The following is a 22111-nucleotide window of genomic DNA, read 5'->3' as shown; positions in this document are numbered from 1 at the left end:
GGACCGACAACAAGGAGTGTTGTTCTAGGTTTTCATTTCTTTTCATAGCAGGACGTCTGTGGTTGTCATCTGCGGTTCCCTTAAAGCGCAGCGGTACGTCGACGATATTCTACGCCCCGTTTTGTTATCCTTCACGGTAAGCCATCCTGGGATTACATTTGAGCAAGATAATGCCCGCTCGCAATCGGCGCGGGTTTCTACTGCCTGTCTTTGTGCCTGCCCAACATTACTTAACATGGAACGTTCGGAGCGTTATGGACATGGTCCTCCAACTACCTCTGGATTTTGACCACCTAACGTCCCAGTTGACCAAAATTTGGTACGATATCCCTCAGAATAGCATACAAAAACTGTCAATCAATGCTACGCCGAATAACTGCTGGCGTAAGGGCCAGAGATGGACCAAAGCGTTATTGGCTTTCTCAATTTGTGAAGCTATTTCTCTTGAATAAATCATATAGTTTTTCTGGGATTGTAATTATTTGTTTCTCTGTGCATGTACATCACTTCTACCCTTTTCCGCCGGCCGGGGTGGCCGAGCGGTTCTAGGCGCTACAGTTTGGAACCATGAGACCACTACAGTCGCAGGTTCAAATCCTGCCTCGGACATGGATGTGTGTTATGTCTTTAGGTTAGTTAGGTTTAAGTAGTTCTAAGTTCTAGGGGACGGATGACCTCAGAAGTTAAGACCCATAGTGCTCAGAGCAATTTGAACCATTTAAACCTTTTTCCGTCCCGTTGGAGTAATACCTTGGAGGTTCTTAGTTTTTTCTGTATATTGAACAATGGCGGCAACATATTAGATCTACATCTCAAGTCCTTTCTAATCCGAGTACTTCGTTCTAGGTTGTGTCTGTTCATATCGCCTACACCTACTTTCCTGATAATTTTACGCCTCTCTTGTTCTATGTCGACCAATTCTGTGAATGTGTTTCAATTCTTCTTAAGTCTTGCTGCCAATATCGAGCGTAACGTCAGAACACACGAGCCCCACAGGCTTTTCCCGACGTGGATGCAGCACCGTCATAACGCTCTCCTCGTAAAAATCAAGACCAAATTTCATCAAGTTTTCAACTATAGGTCCAGATAATCATTTGCCTTATCTCGGACAACGGACCGCAGTTCACTTCACGTGACTTTGAACAGTTATGTGAAGGCAACGGCATTCGTCATCTAACAAGTGCTCCGTTTCACCCACAGTCCAACGGAGAAACAGAAAGCTTCGTACGCACTTTCAGGCAGCAGATGGCCAAGCTTCGCAACACCCACACATCGGGACAGGTGCTCCGACTCTTTCTCGCCTCGTATCGCTCCCACCCACGAGACCGACCATCACCGGTGGAACTTCTGCATGGCCGCCGCCATATGACGCTGCTCCACTTGCTACACCCACCGCAACATCCGGCGGCGCCAACAGTCCTCAAGTATCGTTTTCCACCTCGCGATCCTGTTCTTTTCAGGGTTTATAGCGACCATGGGCGCTGGGAAAGAGGCGCGATCCACGAACGCATTGGCTTATATGTGTACTTAATTGCAGGTCACGATGGTTTGAAGCGCTGCCATCAGAACCAAATTTGGGCATGTCATTTGCGCCGTGATTCTGGTGCTTTTCCTCCCCCAGATTCGTGTCTTCATGGAACTTCGCGGCCTTCGCAGCCGCCCGCTGCTACCACCAGTGCACCTCAGGAGGAGCGGATGGATGATGCGCCTTCGCCCTCGCCGTCCCAATGTATCTGCCCCCCCCCCCCCGCCCCCAAATCGCCGTCGCCATCGCCATAATCGCCCCAGCACACGCCCTCTGGCCAGGACATGTGCCCTCACAGCAGTTTTATGGAGGATGTTCCTGTTGCCTTGCAAGCCAGATGGTGAGGTACAGTCGGGAGTACACCGTCTTCCAGTCACGGCTCCTGGCCCATTTCTATGTCCAGCTCCCCGGTCCCGTCCCTGTTGTCATTCGAAGCCTCACTACATCACAACGGTTGCAGCATTTCAGGGGGGGGGAGAAGGGGGTTAGGGGGGGGGCACGAATGTGCTGGCGTAAGCTGGCGCCAGTGCACCATGTGGGAAAGAGGCTGCGAGACGGCAGATAAAGGGCCAACAACAGGCTCACAAGAAACGAGCCGCCATCGCCCTCTTAGACGCCAGTATTTAAGACCACCACTGCAGACTGGAGGGCGAGACTGTTCGAGTCTGTCGCAGGCGATGGCAGCGAGTAAGCTCCTGTGTATTAGTCACAGCCCAGTGGGAATCGCAATAGCAGTTAGCTACGCCGCTAACTCAGAGACAGGTAGCACATTGCAACCATAACTGTGAACATAGCGGACTGTGCTTCACCAGCAGTGAAGCTAACGTGGACTATACGGAAGAGCTTGTACCACAACGAATACCACGAGATAAGTAACTTTCTATTCTTATGAATAAAGAACCCAGTTTATCTATGCATGCAGTTTGAGTTATAGAATGAGGATACTGGCCAACAAACAACATTCTCTCGCTGTTTCCCATGGTACAGCTCTACAGAAACAACGAAACGACATAAAATTAACAAATGGTAACTCATAGAACCGTGTACAAAACAAACTGGAACATTTCCTGGTCTGCAGACGCTCCGACAATTTATCCAGCACCTCTATAATGTCTATTGTTTCTATACTCATTAACAGTTAGGTACGGGTACTGTAATATGCTGAGACTGAGTTCGTGAAGTTTGTACTCAGTTCACCATTGATGTTAAACTGGTTCGTGTTACTAACAGAAAACTGAAAACATGTAATGCTACTATGTAGTGAAGAATGTTGTTTGGTTAAAAAACTTTTAAAAATTCTGTTTACTGTTATCCAATCACAACATAAAACCACGCCAGTTATAGGCGATTCTGTTTTGTGCAGAGAATCGGCGATTCGTTCATAAACAGTCTGTCGTTGGCATATGGCAGCAGCAAACAACCTGCTTTTTCACATACTGAAGGGGAGGTGTTGTTAACCCTTGTTATCTATCTATGCATAGTAGTACAGTATTGTGTGCAGGTGTGTAAGAGAAACATGTCTATAATTTCATCTATAATTTCGCGTTTCAGGGGCAGGTGACGGGATGGGGGGGTTAAGCCCGGAAATCTCGATACACCACTGCTCCCACCTCATGCAAATCATATTCTTTAGTCTTTAGATAAAAGATTTTTGGACCACTGAATGCTGCTTATGCTGCTAAAGCAGAGAAATGGCTTGTCCAGCTCCCAGCGGAATTACTGTACCTTACTGATCTAACAGCTGTTTTCAGAGGATTTTATACGGCTACTGCAACACTTAAATTGGCTGAACAATCTTTTTCAGCTACAGGAATTGAGTCATTTAATTCCGACGTAACAGAGAAAGAATTTTTGCACTTCGTTGGTGACAGCAGTCATACTATGTGTCCTCACGCAGCTACTACAGGCTAGGCTGTTAAACATTCTAGTATTATATCTTTACGCTTCTTAACATAAAATAAAGAAAGATGAGAAGAAAAGAAAGAGAGAAAAGAAAACTGTAATATTTGCTTTCATTTTATTTCGAATTGCTGCCATTCATCTAGGCTCTCCAAAATGGTTGTATCGCATGTCGTCCATTATTTGCTCGACTATTGTAATATGACTATAGTTACGCATACACTTGTAACATTTCATTTTGTGATGACTGTGAACTGATAACAGCTGGAATGTTGTTATAATTTGATACTGTACCATTAAGTATTTTAAGTAATTAAATAAATCGCTTTTATTCTAATAATAACTCCCTTTTTATTTACTAATATAGGCTCACGTCAATGATACCGTTGTATGTCCTTTATCATATGTTCGGCTATCGTAATATCAGTGAATTTGGTGATTCTTACGTAACATTTCATTTAGTGATGACTGTAAACTTATTCTATGATAACTAATATTTTATTTCCGATTTGCATCGGTTTTATGTTTATATTTTACCACACAAGTTAATGGTTGAAGACATGTTTCCTGTTTTTGTCGCTGTCTACGACTATAATGTTGTTCACAATAATGTTGTTGTAAACATCTAAGGGTGCACATTTCATACTATCACTATATGAGTTTCTCCTCCATAACAGTAGCATAAATGTATCTTTATCAAGTTGTTCACGATGTTCTGACGTGTAGTTCATCGCAATGTATAGTTGTTTGTTAATTTACTCTCTGACTTCATTTCCGTGATTAATTTTAGCGCTGGCCGGAGTGGCGGATCGGTTCTAGGTGCTTCAGTCTGGAACTGCACGACCGCTACGGTCGCAGGTTCGAATCCTGCCCTCGGGCATGGATGTGGGTGATGTCCTTAGGTTAGTTAGGTTTAAGTAGTTCTAAGTTCGAGGGGACTGATGACCTCCTATGTTAAGTCCCATAGTGCTCGGAGCCATTTGAGCCATTAATTTCAGCACCACGGCCGGCCTTCGTTTACTTATTAGATAACTTCATCGCCACAATCGGTCTGGCACCGGTTCTGTTGGAATAGGCAACGGCGCTGTCAAATATGACTATATGAGATACGATCTGTGTTATATTAGTCTATGTGCTTACATTCGTGAGCTGTTCACTAAAGACTGATTAAAATGTAAGTATGATACTAATTGAAATTTATGTATATGAAATACTGAGATGCATACTTATGTTATTATGTACATATCCCCCATCGTTAATTTCCTTGTACACTTTATTCCACACTTTCAATCTGATGATGAAATTTTGAAACACGTAACGCTTAATAAAGAACTGTGCGTTCAAGACCGTTCTACGACCGTTAACTCGTACATTTAAAATCTGTGAGAAGTGGATTTCTGGACCCAAGTCCTGAAGCAGACGAAACATTGTCACAAAGAGATGACACGCCAAGGCCTACAGAAAAAAATTCCTGTTAACAATAGTTTAATTTTACTGCTTCATGATGGGTCACAATTCTTCATGTGGTCGTATAACGTATCACAAAATTTCAAGCTGTCTTGTTGCAACACCAATTTCAATACAAAATTCATGTTAAACGCTGCACAAATTTCATATACATATGTACTTGAAGGTCACTGTAGAGGTGATCACATCACTAAATTACTCTACGAAAACATTGCGTCTGAAATGTCTTTAGAATACAGATAGTCCCAGTCATTTCTATACACACATGTGCTTACAATCTTTATTACAAGTAAGCTAAAGTATGCTAAATTACAATGGATTCTTGTACGGATAGCGGTTGTAGCTTAGTATGTAGTTTTTTGTATCCATGTCTACTGACTCATCTCAAAGGGATGGGTATCCTAGTCACAGAAAAATGACTAAAAGCCAACAACGGCCAAAGGAGTCTAATAGACATGTCCTGTATTACTGTATCAGTAGTAGACAGACAAATAAGATTAAGGTAGGTGGAGAAGTAGTTGTCTTTGTTTTCTGAGTGTGTAATACAGGATCAGATCACTTCCATTCTCTTCAGGGAAAGTTAAAAATCTATCACTACTAATGTAATACTACGAAAAAATAACAAAATTGCCTAATAAAATTGCTGCAACAACGCCACATCCACTTAATATTAATATGCATGGAACACTAACAATCTAATATATATAATAGCAAAATCAAATCTCAACTAATGATGCATCTCAATTTAGTTTATCAGTGAGATATGAATTTAGTTGAGAACAAACAATAACTCAAAACTTATCACTGAACATTATAAGAAAATATTTCTCTCACTGATTACATCAGTCTTTAGAACAGTACGGTATTAGATCATGATGAGGGTACATCTCCTTCATTTTGTTACTAGTGGGATAACATTAGACATATGCACCAGGATTTGGTATTGATATTATTTGATACAGTGCTGAGTACACAAGAGGTCGTTTTTTATTTTTCTTCTTAAGAAATGACGCCTTTGGAAGACTCTTTAGTAACACATTTGTTCCCACTGGGCACAGCTGCGTCCTCGTTAACCGCTGGTCGTAGTATTCCTTCCTTTGTTGTGCTTTTGCCTTCATCGTATCTAATAACCAACAAATCTTTGCCACCCTAGAATCTTCTATAGCAGTCATCTTCGTTGAACGTCTGATCCTCTCATTGCTTTCCTTTGTATTCAAAAGAGGTTGTGCTGGCGGCGCCTCAGTTGATGAATGAGTCACATTATAGTATATTTCTTCAACTAGTTGTCAACAGTCCACCCACAAGGTTTATTTATGGTGGCAATATTTGAACATAAATCTGTTCATTTCACAAAACAACCTCACTATTTAGTTGACTTCTAGATGGTACCTGGAGATAAAAATTCGCCTAATCCTGCTTTTCGTAAAATCTTCTCCATCTGTATCCCATAAAGTTGGCAGCATGGGAGCACTGTCTGACAATAATGTGCATGGCTTGCCAATACAAAGAATGTAATCATTTGCTAGTCTGTTGATGATGGACTATGTGGTAGACGTCTTGTTAGGATACAGTTTTATATATTTGGTAAAGATCAAAAAATCGCACAATGTATTTAACATTTCCTCTTGCACAAGGAATGGGTCCCATCACATCAACAATTATAACCTGTAGTGGTTCTTCTATGATGATCATATGTAAATTTCCTTGGGTGCTGTGGTCTGAAAGATTAGCCATTCGACATATTTGACATTTCCTATTATCTGCTGGCCACTTCTTCTAAGATTAGGAGCATGATAATATCTCCCAAACGTTTCTGAGCATCTGTTCACTGCATAGTGACCACCTACTATGTGTGTATGTCAGATTAATTTTTGTACAGTCTTGTAGAATGCAAACACACCAATTGTTCGACTGAGAATGTCTACAGTGAAATAAAATACTATCATGTAATGATAGTATTTTATTGTATTTATAGTAATTTGTATTTATTGTATTTATAGTAATTGATTTATTGTATTTATAGTAATTGATAATATGATTTCAACGAGAGTCAATTCACTGCAGATATGCCATCTTTCTGCACATTCGAAGATAGACTCTACCATTTTCTACATGCTTCGTACGCAAAACTTTAAAATCTGTTGTTTGTTCTTCTATTTCAGTAGCGTCTGTTAATCCTTCTGGGAGTCTTGACAAGGTATCAGTAATTATATTTTCTTGGGTGTGCACACAGAAAATCTCAAAAAGATATTCCTGTAGAATGTGTGACAATCGGGCTAATCATGGCCGTAAAAGCTTCAGTTATTGAGAAAGCTCAGTTCTTGATGGTCAAAAATACCTTTGTATTTGCTCCAGCCAGATAAAAATGAAATTTGTGAAACGTCCGTATCACTGCCAATGCTTCCAATTCTGCCGTCGTGTATGTTGGTTCACTGTTTGTAAGTGTTCAACTCGCAAAAGCAATGTCGCAAAAGGTAGGTCATACATCGACTAAGTTAATCTGAAATAGGCAGGCTCCTAATCCATAGGACGATGCGTCATTCATTAATCCAAAATCCATTGTCATGTCTCGATGGTGTATTGTTGGAGTGACAAGAGTGGTTTTTATATTGTTAAATGCTATGTGGCACTCATTAGTCCATTGTAAAGACACGTTCTTCTTTAGCAAATTTAACAACGCCTCCAAATTTAGGACTTTATTTGGTATAAAGAGATGGTAAAATGGGGCTAATCGTAAAAATGTTTTCAACTGCGTTTTATTACACGGTGGTGGTGCATTCTCTATTGCACTAATCTTTTTACTCATACGTAAAACCCATATGAAGAAATGAAATGTCCAAGAAAGCTGATATCTGTCAGTGAAAACCTAGACCGGTTGGCAGTCATCCCTGATTGTCGAAATTTTCAAGGATGTGTCACAGAATCTCAATGCGCTGCTCCCAAATTGGTGTTCCAATTAACATACGAAGGTTGGAACTTTAATGGTGGCAACTATTTATTTACAGCTCGTACTAAATAGATACAAGTTTCAAAGTTTTACTGACCTTCAGAGTAGTCACCAGCATTGTGTGTAACCCGCTGCCAGCAGTGCCAGTTGTGTTGACAGTTCAAGCGGCGTATTTGTAGCAGTTCTGAAGCGAATGCAGTGAAATGTTTCCTTCAGTTTAGAAATCAAGTTGAACTTACGAGGGCGTAAGTCAGGGGAGCACAGTAGGTGGCATAGCACTTAGCAGCCCTATCAGTGTAACAGCTTGCACTGTACATGCTTGAGCATTGTTCTGCAAAAATCAGTGCCCTAGAACTTAGAACTACTTAAACCCTACTGACCTAACGGCATCATGCCCGAAGCAGGATTCGAACCTGCGACCGTAGCGGTCGCGCGGTTCCAGACTGTAGCGCCTAGAACCGCTCGGCCACCCCGGCCGGCGCTGCCAGTATCATGAGTAATATTTTATTGCAAATCCTTGACACCAAAGTTCATCTAATTCTTTTTTCTGCACCAGATTGTCTCTTAGAGGAATTCTGTCTTTAGTTAACATGAAGTTACTGAATGCAAAGTCTGTTATTGCATTCTTCAAGTCCAGAACAAGATTAGGTACTACTAGGCATGTGCAATCAATAGCTCCACTACCTAGGTCCATTTAAGTTCTTGTTTTTTGTTTAACTGAACGAGAGCATCCTCCTACAGCACCAAGTATCTTGCAGTTCGCCACAAGTAAGGTTGGAAAATTAGCTAGTTCCTGTAATCGCTCCATAAGAGCTGTGGAGATAGCATCTACACTTGTGCCAGTGTCTAAGACTGCCAAAACATTAAATCCCAGAATACTAACGCTGATAGCCATTTGTGGCTTGTTTTTCCGTTTAAAATTACAGGGTAGTCGTTAATGTCAGTTCCATGGATATACTGTATCATGTTAATATTACTGTCACAACTCCGTTCACTTATTATGACCAGCGTTTTTGGCTAAATTAGGTCATGTTTAGTATTCCTGACGTTGATTGGTAGGTACAGATTTTCATCAGTAACGTCAGTGATAATAGGCGAATGATTTCTCCAATAATTATTTGCCTCATTAGAATAAGGTTGATAGAATTTGCATTTCAAAGTGATGTTGCTGGATTTTGTTGATAGCCGGAATTTCTCTTGCTCCTGTATTTATTGCCATGGTTATTTCCGTTTCCATTTCTTGAGCTACTCACATAATTGCACATAGTGTCGTGAGAACCTCCTTACTGATTGTCATCAGTTTCTGTCAGAACCATTTTGGCCACTGACATTGTTATCTTCGGCTTTTACGTCTTCATCAACATGTCTGCTGCATCCAGTGCAGACAAAAACTCGTCAAAATTGGTATCATTGACATGCAATAATTTATTTTGAATGACAAATTGTAGCTTCGCTTTTAATATTCTAATAAAATCTTTGGCAGATACTAGTTGTAATAAATATTTCATCTGATTACGGTACCTCTCAAAATATCTGTTTAATGTACACAACCGTGAATTGTATGGTACTTGATTGTAAATCGGATTATAGATTCTCTCTTGTATCGCAGCAGACCAATACTTTGCAATAAATGCATTCACAAATTCTGCGTGTGTATTGCAATTTTCTGCAGCTGCAACTGCCCAAAGGGATCTGTCACCTAAGATATGTCCATTCACGTAACTTATCTTCTGACTTTAGTTCCAGATTCTGGTTAAACACGTTTAAATGACCTGGCAAAATCGATTGGGTGTACATTTTTCTTCTCCGGAAGTTGTCTACACTTGTCTACACTTAATAAATTTTTTTCTTCATATAGTGCTGCATGATCACTCTCATGATTTAGCACTATATTCGCGTATGGTGATGTTAGTGTCTGTACTTGCTCATTTGTTTAAAAAAATTGTCGTGCAAAGTCTCGACTAGCTCTCTTGATCATGCGTTCATTATCAGCAATGACCGAGTAATTATCCTGCTGAGTATGACGTAGATTGTTCGTTTGCTGACTGAAATGTTCCATCCGTTTGTCGGTAGTTACACACCATTCAAGGCAACTGTTCTCTTAATTGAGTCCGAGCTTCTTGCAAACCTCTGAAAATTCTTGGTTAGCAAAATCTTTATCTGACATGACTTCATTAACCACTGACTTAACCTTCTGTTCAACAGTAGTTGTCAGTTGAGTATCTTTGTCTCCAAATCACTTGTGGAAAACCTTCGTATACTGTTCTGCTTCTTGTGTGAGTTGCGTATTGATAATATCACGCTGTCCACGAGTAACGTCTCCTACTGCTTGTGACATCACGACAACAGTGTTAATTAACTAATCTTGCCCTGCCTTTACGAACTCCAATTTTAAAGTATCAAATGTATCTGCAAAATGTTTGTGTTCATCACGGAACTGACCGAATTCATCAGCTAAACTTTTCTGTGTAGTTGAAATCTATAGAATGGCACTGTACCGTCTGTGATTCTATGATCTGATTTTGTAATGCTGTCTTGGTAGCCTACAAATATGCCTGCAGTGCAGCCAGACTATTCAGAAATTCTGTTTCCAAAGCATTTGACATCTGCTCAATGCCCAACGAAACCGCAACCTCCTGTACGTTCACCGCCTGGTGAACATTTTGTTCCGTCCGTTACGCCCTTCTAGCCTGGTGCCTTATTTTAACCATATAAATTTTAATCTCCTCTTCAGATTGTCGTAATAGCTCAAAATGGTTAAGTCAGTTACAAGTGAGCCATAAGCAGTCTTTTCCTGTCATAATGTGTTTGATTGTGACTTTTAAAAAGCACGCCAGGAATAACATAATGTGGACTGTGTATCAACAACGTCGCACTCTTGGTTTCATAATGGTGTATTGAAAGGCCCATTGAAACTAAACTCGCCTTGTGTGTGTTTTGTCGTGTGCTAATATGTTGGTAAAGAGCTGTGGCAGATTTCTTGTTGTGTGCCCTTGAGTCCATTCAAAGTCGCCATGTTTATTTCCAGGTTCGTTCGCCGATTTCCCCAGCGTCTCTTCAACTCCACGTCGACGTAGTGAAGCTGAATCTTTCTGCAGTAACTAGAGTGACTAGAAGACTAATATTTACGTTGGAGTCTCAACTAATCATTTATCAGAGCACTCGTTTGTTTCTCTCGTGAATACAACTTTTACTCTTACTATCGAGTCGTAATGCGTAATATTCACAATCATAAGTTCCCGTCGTCTTCATCAGAACAAGAACAAAATTGGAGTCATTAATGTAACATTCAAAAACAGAGATAATAAAAACCAGAGAAATGCAATGATGATGTTCGCTTTTCTTATCCAGGGAGTAATTTCTTGGGCTTCTACTCACAGCACAGTATCTCAAACAGGTATTTTAGTAATAAAATGTGATATTACAAGTGCCTACTCTTGTCTACCCATCCTGCGCACTCTTACCCTACGAGTAGGTTGTCACTACTTATCGTTTTTAAGTTATGAGAGATAAAAAATTCTTGTACTCTAAATTTCGTGACTAATGGTCAAATAAAGAATATTGCGTGAAATTTTATTTTATCTTTTATCGATACAGAACCACTAGGTGTGTATTCTTGCCCCCATTCTCAATAATACGCAAAACGTTCAAGTATCAAGAGGTTTCAATAAGAGTGGAAGACCAAAAACCAAGAAATCGGAATAAAAAGGGTGTAAGGCAGGGTGTAAGACTGTTCAGTCTATACATCGGAGAAGTAATGACGGAAATAAAAGTAAGATTTCAGAATGGGACTGAAATTCAAGATGAAAGTATATCGATGACAAGACTCGCTGACGACAATGCTATCTTTCGTGAAGGAGGGTTACAGGGTGTTGTGAATGGAGCGAAGAGTCTAATGAGTATGAATACAGAGAGTAAACAGAAGAAAGACGAAAGTAATGAGGTCCAGAAAAATGAGAGTAGCGATAAAGTTATCATCGAAATTGTAGACCATTAAGTAGTTGAAGTCACGGAATTATATTCTCTTGCAAGCAAAATAACAAATGGCGGACGAAGTAAAGACGCTAGTAAAAGCAGATTAGCACAGGCAAAGAGGACATAGCTGGCCAAGAAAAGTCTGGTAATAGCAAACATCGGTCTGAATTCCAGGAAGAAATTTATGCGAATGTACGTTTTGAACACATCGTTGTATGGTATTGAAGCACGGACTGTGTGAAAATCGAAACAGTAAGGAACCGAAGTTTTTGAGAAGTGGTGCTGCAGACGATTGTTGAAAATTAGGTGGACTACTGAGAACAGGAATGAGGAGATTCTCCACAGAATCGATGAAGAAAGGAACATGTGGAAAACACTGACTATAAGAGAGGAAAGAACGTTAGGATATGCCTTAAGAAATCACGGTATAGCATCCATGGTACTAGATAAAGTCGTAGAGGGTAAAAAATGCACGGCTGTTGAAGCTGGAGTGGGATAAATCCAACAAATAATTGAGTTCCTACGGTTTCCTAGTGCTCGAGAAGTTCAAACAACAGAGGAATTCGTGGTGGGTCACATCGATCCACTCAGAAAGCTGATAACTCGAAGATTACCGTTCGATATGGTTGAAACCAGTTATTTAAAAACATAACTGTGACTATTGAAATACCAGCTAAACCCGCTGTGCAGAACAGGTGATTAGGATTGTGTAAAGGGCCAAATAAGGTTAAGGTCAGTTTCACCTCAAAATTGTAATTTATTGTAATTTAACAACTCATTTACAACCAAAGCGGCACATAGCTGAACTTTTACAACTACAAGTTTCAAAATGCAGTTCTTTCACTGCTGAAGGCCTCCAAACAAGAAATCACAAAAATCAACAGGATAAAAATGCAGTTAAAAAAGCAAATAAAATAATTAAAATGTATATTAAACACAGCTAGGCTGAAAGCCTCAAGGCAAAGGTGGATTGAAAAACATAAACAAGATGCAGTACAAACGGCTGAAGGCCCACAATAAAATTTTCAAGATTTTAAAATAAATTACCACAACCTTTCAAAGGCAGAAAGCCACAATGTTTATGCTTAAAAGGTAATTTTGAGAATAAGGTTGAGGCTGAAGACCCACAATTAATTTTCCAAATATAACCATAAGTTTTAAGTAGCTGAAACCAGATCTCCCTATCTTGCGAAGAGATATGCATCGGTATTCGGCAACTGTGCAAAAAGCCCGCACACACCGCAGCGTTCAGGCCAGGAGCGACCAAATGCCGCACACTGTGTGAAAATGCGGCACATCTCAGCCAGCAGGCAAAGCGGAACGGTGACATCTGTGACTAGATAGACACGTATACCGAATGAGCGGCGTCGGTTCCGGCCCCTTGTTTACGCGGTACCAGGAGGATCGAAGCAGCCCCAGTCTTTTGTTCCTCTGACGACTGTAGCCTTACGTGAGACGTACTGAAAAATGGTGAGTATTGCAAAAAAAAGCAAAGAACAAGAGATCTGTGTTCGCACTCATTTCAACACGATTGGGAAATACTATTCTTCTATATAGCGGTGGCTGGAAACTCAGCGTTTTCTGTGCCCCCCTAGAATAGGCGGCCAGCGCTAGTTCACGTCTGAAAGACACAACAACTTATTTCATAAAGTCGAGTGTAGTACACTGAATAGTGAAGAACGGCAAGCCAAATTAAGTGCGCTTAAGAAAATGGATGAGGCACATCGACCGGATTTTAATGTAAGTCATAATAATTAATACGTCCTGAATTCTTCGTTTCTCGTGCTACATTCATTTCTATTTTACAGTACTACGTACTGTTTTAAATTTTCCAGAATGACAATCACGGTACAGCTGCACTGCGAGTAAGTTTCAAAATTGCATTAAGAATAACAAGATCCGGGAAACCGGTTTGCGAAGGTGAGTTTGTAAAAGACTGTCTCAGTGATGCTCCAGAGCTTTTGTGTCCCACGAACGTTAGCAGGTTTCAAGAAATCGAGCTTTCCAAACAGTGACACGACGTGTAAGTGTTGTGACAGGCGATGTGCACAGGCTGTTAATAAATAAGCCTAAGGACTATGTTACCCACTCTGTAACATAAGATGAAGCAACAGATCTTACAGATACAGTTCAGGTAGCGATATACATGAGATGTCTCGATAACATTCTGAGTATAACTCGGGCCTTTGAAAGGGCTACGACAGATGTAGACTTACTACAAGTTGTCGAGCAAGCGATTAATGGTGTCGGTATTGAATGGAATCGGTTAACCTCAGTGACCACTGATGGAGCACCGACAATGCGAGGTCTTCAGAGGGGACTCATAACAATGATGCTCAAAAAGCTAGGGCGCACAGAAGCGGCATTGTATGGAATTCACTGCATTCTACATCGAGAAGAGCTTTGCGAAAAATCAGTAACGTTCGAAAACGTCATGCAAATTGTTGTGCGTACTGTAAACTACCTGAATACACATGGGCTTACGCATCGTCAGTTTCGGCAGTTCCTGGAAGAATTAGGAGAGGAGTACGGCGCCGTACCTTACTATTGATTTAGGTTTGACCATAGTACATTTTTTTACCTGAGAAGTGAAAGAATGAACCGAAGTTAGAAGACCCTTTCCACATATCAGACCTGGCATTTCTCTTGGACACTACGTCTCACATGAGTGGCAAGGATGTCAATTTGCGAGGTGATAATAATTTAATTTTTGACATGCTGGTAAAGGTAAATTCTTTTATAAGAAAGATTGCTCTTTGGGAGTGCCAACTATTGTCTGAAAACGCTTCACATTTCCTTACCCTTGGTTTGGTCCACGAAAGGGCTACATTTCAAGAATATTTGTCAATAATTGTAAAAATTAAGGAACAATTTCGAGCACGAACTGTAGATGTTACGAGTGTATCTTCTATTGTTAGTTGCTTTGCAAAGCTGTTTTCAGCATCAGTTGAAGGTGCTCCAAATCATCTACAGATGGGACCGATCGACCTGCAGTGCAATACACATCTGATGGAAAAGTTCTTTGTAGTTCGAAGTACAAAAGAACTCTACGAAAATTATCCACGTCTGCATCTCAAAGCTGCGAGAGTCTATATATGTTCGGGTCTGTTTAAGGGTGTGAAATTTTTTTCTCGATAATGAAAATCAATAAATCAACATTTCCATCGAGTATTAGTGACGAAAATCTTTGCAACTGCTTAAGTGTATCAATGTGCCGTGCTTTTGTACCCGACATTAACTTTATCGTTTCTCATGACGAATGTTAACATAGTTCAAATTTCTTTTTTTTCTAATTTAAAATTGTTATTTACTAACTGTGGCTTATCCTGCCCCATGTTACATAGGCGAATATTGCTGTATGAAAAATCTGATATTAAGATGGTTGTTCAAGGTATATTTACATGCTTAAAAATTATCCTTTAATTATTGAGAGGCATATTTCGTGTCCTTGCCAGGAAGGATATTTGGGTACCTGACATGGACGTCAAACCAATCTGGCATATTTATGCACCATTTATTTTCATGTTTTGTTTTATAACCGTGACGTTTGCCGGTAGGGCGACGGAATTGCACGATACCTTCCCAAAACTACATTGCACACGGTAAAAAGAGCACGAGAACACCACAGGTACAAAGTCTCCCAGCGAAGCGGCAACATATGTGCTTACAGAAGTACACTGAATGAGCAGCGACGGCGGTCCCGTTTCCCAATTTACATGTCTGGTAAGTGTGCACACTGAGCCCAGGAAGTTTTACATCTGCAGCAGCTCAAAAAGTGTGTAGAATTTCTGGCCAGCCCTGGTCTGTGCCATATTGATGACGTCCATGAACACACTATGGTGTGCAACGTGTTTCGCTCTCTCTCTCTCTCTCTCTCTCTCTCTCTCCACATCAGCTGGTGGCCAGAATCACTTGCCACAGTAAATGCTATTCGATGGAGATCATCACCCTGGACCAGTGTTGCTGACCCCAGCCAACATGCTCCCTACACCGATAAACTGTTTAGCGACGATGGCATGGTTGAAGTGGCAATCATTAACAAGCTTCCGAGCATACATACCAGGGTGATTTATCGTCGCGAAATTATTCTGGCAAAGACACGTGTACAGGAAGCGGTTGCAAGGTCTGCAGCGATCTGCCTAGGTGTGAGATTTCTGTTCCTTTGCGGTGTGGTGGTGCGTCTACGACCACGGTCTTGCTTTCGCATAGCATCTCCACCTTCATCGGCCTCTTATAATCGTTAGATGACACTGATTACTGTGATCACAGTAGTGACACTTTAACCGGCTCGTCCACGATCGTAAGCACTCATATAATGTCTTGCGGTCATGTTGCCTTACCGCACGGAGTTGTCACACTAATCGGTTCCACAACAGCCTTCGTCAAACACCGTACTCCATGAACCATCGAACGCATACAGAGAATTTGTGCACAGGCTCCGCTACAGTTAACATGTCCCTCCCTCTACATGTTCTTCTACTATAACTGGTCGGGTGGTCCGTCGCAATTGTAGGGTGTCCGTAGCAATTAGCAATTGTTCCTTAGCAGGAACAAGTTGTCCGTTAGCAATTACCAGGCAGTGTACTACGGGCCGACTGTAAGTAAAAGGGAGTTGCTAGCTATCTGTTGGGTGAATAACGGGAATCGATGGCTGTCCTAATGCAAATCGGACGCGCCGTTCATTTTCGCTTGCACAATTTCCCTGAGCCACGTAATTTATTCTCGCCGTGTTTCCGGGGAGATTCTGCTGGGACTCGTGGCAGCTGTAGCCCTGGGCTGTTCTCAGCTGTACCTGCAGCCTTACTGTTTCTTTTCGTTGACTGATTTTCATCCTTTATTTCAACGAACCGCTTGCTCAGTTACGGAAAGAAAAAAAAAATTTTGAAAGACCATTCTTCCGAGGAATAATCATCCTTCTTTTTGTTTTCCTACTTTGTTTTATATTTTCCTTCCCGAGCGAATTTCGTAACAGGATATAACCATCTGGTCTTAAAGTATTTCGGACACAACCTACTTTTGATGAACTTTGGCATTATCTCGATACAGGTACTGCAATCCCGACTCCTGGAATTATAATATTCCTTGTATTGCATGAGTCTCGCTGAAGGTTCGTAACCGACGCGGAAAGATACTTTGTTTGTCTTTACCATGAACTCCTTTAATGCGTTTTACATTATATTAAGTTACTTTACTTCATTTCACATGCGGCAAGAGCCTTATAGACCATACACTTCCTCTGCGATTTGTCCATATGTTGTTGATGTTCTTTCTAGCTGTGCGCTCTCGGATGCCTCGCCACCTACTTCTGCGTCCTTCTGCGTCTTCCTCTTCCTGTCGTTGAATCTATTGTCCTGGGGAGTGCTGTTCTAGGTGTTCTATCCATCGCAATTCTTGCTAGATGCCCAGTTCACTCTACTCGTCATTATCACTTCGACAATGTTACAGTGTTTGTAAAGCTCTCTTAATTCTTAATTTTTTTCTTGCCCTCGATTCCGTGTTATTTTCACCATATAGTGATAAAAAAAATTCCTTTGTCTATTTTTCTTTTGAATACCAGCAATTTTTCTTCATCTTTGTTTCTAAATATTAATGACCCACATCCGTATAATATTACCGGTATAATAGTCGATTGATATTGTAAGTAGACTGTTTAGGTTTTTATGTTGGTACGCCACGTAATGCTTTGTATGAAAATCACTGACTGTGCTGTGTGCACTCTGTGGCTGGTTGGCCTTGTTGGAATATTCGCTATTGTAGTGTTGGACAGTTGGATGTGAACAGCGCGTAGCATTGCGCAGTTGGAGGTGAGCCGCTTGCAGTGGTGGATGTGGAGAGAGAGATGGCAGAATTTTGAGAGCGGACGATCTGGACGTGTGTCCGCCAGAAAAAGGAAATTTGTAAGACAGGATGTCATGAACTGATATACATATATTATGACTTTTGAACACTATTAAGGTAAATACATTGCTTGTTCTCTATCAAAATCTTTCATTTGCTGACTATGCCTATCAGTAGTTAGTGCCTTCCGTATTTAGAATCTTTTATTTAGCTGGCGGGCCGGCCGCGGTGGTCTCGCTGTCCTAGGCGCGCAGTCAGGAACCGTGCGACTGCTACGGTCGCAGGTTCGAATCCTGCCTCGGGCATGGATGTGTGTGATGTCCTTAGGTTAGTTAGGTTTAAGTAGTTCTAAGTTGTAGGGGACTGATGACCACAGCAGTTGAGTCCCATAGTGCTCAGATCCATTTGAACCATTTAGCTGGCGGTATTGGCGCACGTTGTATTGCAGTAGTTCGAGTAACGAAGATTTTTGTGAGGTAAGTGATTCATGAAAGGTATAGGTTATTATTAGTCAGGGCCATTCTTTTGTAGGGATTAGTGAACTTTAGATTGCGTTGCGCTAAAAAAAAAATAATAATTGTGTGTCAGTTTAGTGATGATGAGAATAAGTAAAGAGAGAAATGTCTGAGTACGTTCAGTTTTCGTCAGCTGTTTGAAAATCAAATAAAGTAAGAAGTTTACCAGCACAGTCATTTATAATTTTCCAAAGGGGACGTTTCAATATGAGCGAATTTTCAAGTTAGTACTAACTGATCAGTCGAACATTATGCCCGCATACCTAATGGCTGGTATGTCCACCTTTGGCACGGATAACAGCCGCGACACGTCTTGGCATGGAAGCAATTAGGCTTGTAGGTAGCTGGAGGGAGTTGATACCACATCTGCACACACAAGTCACTTAATTTCCGTAAATTCCGGAGAGGGGACGATGAGCTCCGACGCCACGTTCGATCATATCCCAGATGTGTTCGACCGGATGAGAAATGACAAGTTGGGAGACCAGCCTATCAACTGGAACTCGCACTGTGTTCCTCAATCCATTGGGAAACATGACCATCATGAAGGGGTGTGCGTGACCTGTAAACAGTGTACGATATTCCTTGGCCTTCATGGCGCCTTGCACGAGCTCCACTGGACCAATGGATGTCAACCTGAATGTTCCCCAGAGTATAATGGAGTCGCTGCCAGATTGCCTCCATCGCACAGCACAGGTGTCAAGGAGCTGTTCACCTGAAAGACGTCGCATTCGTGCCCTCAAATCGGCATGATGAAGAAGGCATCGAGATTCATCAGAAGACACCAGGATTTATCAGACCATGCAACGCTCTGCCAACGCGCCAACGTCCAGTGCCCATGGTCATGTGCCCATTTCAGTCCTAGATGCCGATGTGGTGGTGTTAATACTGGCGCAACCGTGGGTCGACGGCTGCGGAGGCCCATTCTATGTTCAGACACACTTGTACTCTTCCCGGCGCTGAAGTCTGATTCGCCGCCTGTCCTGTTTTACCAGCTTGCCCAGCCTGCGACGTCCGACACTTGTAATACGGGGCGACCGCCCAACCCCACGATGTCTGGACATGTTTTCACCTTGTTTTCGTCACGTGTCGAAAAAATTCACCATAGCACTCCATTATAATCTGCGCTCAGTCAAAATCAGATTCCTCATTTTACACACGGACTGCACGCTCACTGGAAAACGGAAATGAGCGATTGGCGTCATTGGCCGTGAGTCCCCTTACTGGGCAGGTCCGGCCGCCTTTGTGCAGGTCTCATTACATTCGACGCCTCATTGGTCGACCTGCGCCCCCGATGGGGATGAAATGACGATGAAGGCAACACAACACCTAGTCCCTGAGCGAAGAAAATCCCCGACCCAGCCGGGAATTGAACCCGGGACTGTATGACGGCAATTGGTCACGCTGACCACTTTTTTATTGTTTTTATCTCATTTTCTTCGCTTTCGTTCGTTGCATCTGCTCGGGGCGGATGTCGTAAGACGCCCGTTTAAGTTCGTTGTTGATCGATTAACTCAGTTATTTTTTTATTACAGATGGCAGCTAACCCTCTGACCGAACACGCTGAGCTACCGTGCCGGCACCACTCAGCTAGCGGGGCGGACTGCACGCTCACTGATACTACATCCATAGTGCGTCCCTGGACGGGTTTACATCGATAGTAGGTCGCTGGTCATAATGTTCTGGCTGATAGGCAATTGCAGTTTCAGTGAAACTAAAACGTGTATTGTTCGTTGTTGCTAGATGGGCAACTATTTTCTCATTGACACCTAGTCCTGTTTACTCAGCGATTTCTAATAATTTTGCATTATTCCGCTTAATTCTCTTTTGGAAATACCTATTAATGCAACATCATCTGCCTAGGCGAGTCTAGTAATGCCCACTTCGCAGCTGGATCTCTTGTATAACAGTTTTAGTAAATTCTACATTAATCTTATTTCAGACGAGGTTAAATACAATAGGTCCGACGGCGTCTCCGTGTCTCAGTGCACTGTAAACCTTAAAATTTTTAGTTTCTCTTGCAGGTGTGTTTATAAGACATAAACTTTCTTCTGTACAAGTTTTAACTAATCTGATTAATTCTCAGGACATTCCAAAATTTCCTCATTATGTTCAGGAATGTCTGTCGGTGTATGCTCTCAGAGGATTTCTTGAAATCTAGAAATAATACACTGATGGGAAAAAAATTACAACCCCAAAAAATTGTTAATGTAGAATAATAAAATTTCGGGAATATATTTGTCTAGCTAACATATTTAAATGATTAACATTGCAAGATCACAGTTTAATGTAAGCGAGAAATAAGCCATTGCACCATTGCACGTGTGATGATCTTGTACACCAATAACCGGTGTAACCGTCAGAATGTTGTATGCAAGCATGTAAGCGTGCATGCATTGTGTTGGACAGATGCCTGATGTCAATTTACGTGAAGGAGTTCCGTGCATGTTGCATCTGTTCGCTCAATAAAGGGACGGTTAATTCCGCCGGCCGAACTGGCCGGTTGGTTCTAGGCGCTACAGTCTGGATCCACGTGACCGCTACGGTCGCAGGTTCGAATCCTGCCTCGGGCATGGATGTGTGTGATGTCCTTAGGTTAGTTAGGTTTAAGTAGTTCTAAGTTCTAGGGGACTGACGACCACAGCAGCTAAGTCCCATAGTGCTCAGAGCCATTTGAACCATTTTTGGTTAATTCCGGTTGTGGATGACGCTGGAGTAGTCGTCCGCTGATTCCCATATGTGCTCGAATGGAGACAGATCTGGTAATCGTGCATGCCAAGGCAACATGTCGATACGCTGTAGAGTATGTTGGGTTAAAATAGAGGTATGTAGGCGAGCGTTATCCTGTTAGAAAACATCTGTGGAATGCTGTTCATATGGCAGCACAACAGATCGATTCACCAGATCGACGTACAAATTTACTGTCACGGTGTCTGGAATAACCAGAAGACTGCACCTGCTGTCATGCGAAATCGCGTCCAGACCATAACTCTAGATGTAGGTCCAGTGTGTCCGGCGCACAAATAGGTTGGTTGCAGGCCTTCAACTGGCCTCCTTTTAACCAGCAAACGGGCTTCACTGGCACCGAGGCTAAACCAGCTTTCATCAGAAAACATAACACACCTTCCCCCTGCCCTCCAATGAACTCTCGCTTGACACCACTGAAGATGCAAATGGCGTTGGTTTCGGGTCAGTGGATTCATGGCGCAGGACATTTGGATCGGGGCTGTCCTTCAAGCAACCTATTTATAACAGTTCGTCGTGTCACTATGGTGTCAACTGCTGCTCAAATTGCTGCTGCAGATGCAGCACGGTGCTCCGCAGCCATACGCCAAGAACAATGGTCTTCCCTCACGGTAAAGTCATGTGGCCATCCGGAGACCGGGCTTTTGCGACCGTATATTCTCGTGACCATCTCTGCCACCTTCTCGTAGCCCTAGGCGTGTGTTTGAAGCAAATCTGATTTGCATCCTCCTATGAGACTAGAGCGAAAATTGAAGAGATATCATTTTTCAGTCCGGAACCGCGGGACTGCTACGGTCGCAGGTTCGAATCCTGCCTCGGGCACGGATGTGTGTGATGTCCTTAGGTTAGTTAGGTTTAAGTAGTTCTAAGTTCTAGGGGACTGATGACCACAGATGTTAAGTCCCATAGTGCTCAGAGCCATTTGAACCATCATTTTTCAGGTGTAGAAACCTGCTACCATCTTTCGTTTATGTCGCACAGCTCTTTCTCAGTGTTGCAATTTTTTCCGTCAGTGTGTATGGACGTCTACATTGAATTCTGACGCCTTCTTAGTTATTTGTCTTAGCACGAATAATTGATCTAATGTGGATCTATTTCTGCGGGAAGTACATTGGTAGTCCCCATTTAGTTCTTCAGTTGTATTGATCAGCTTGTTTGATTAGCAAATCGATAGGATTTTGTAAGTGACGTCCTGTAAGG

The sequence above is a fragment of the Schistocerca serialis genome, chromosome 5 (assembly GCF_023864345.2).
Source record: "Schistocerca serialis cubense isolate TAMUIC-IGC-003099 chromosome 5, iqSchSeri2.2, whole genome shotgun sequence".
Classification (NCBI taxonomy): Eukaryota; Metazoa; Arthropoda; class Insecta; order Orthoptera; family Acrididae; genus Schistocerca; species Schistocerca serialis.
This window is presented reverse-complemented; position numbering follows the sequence as displayed.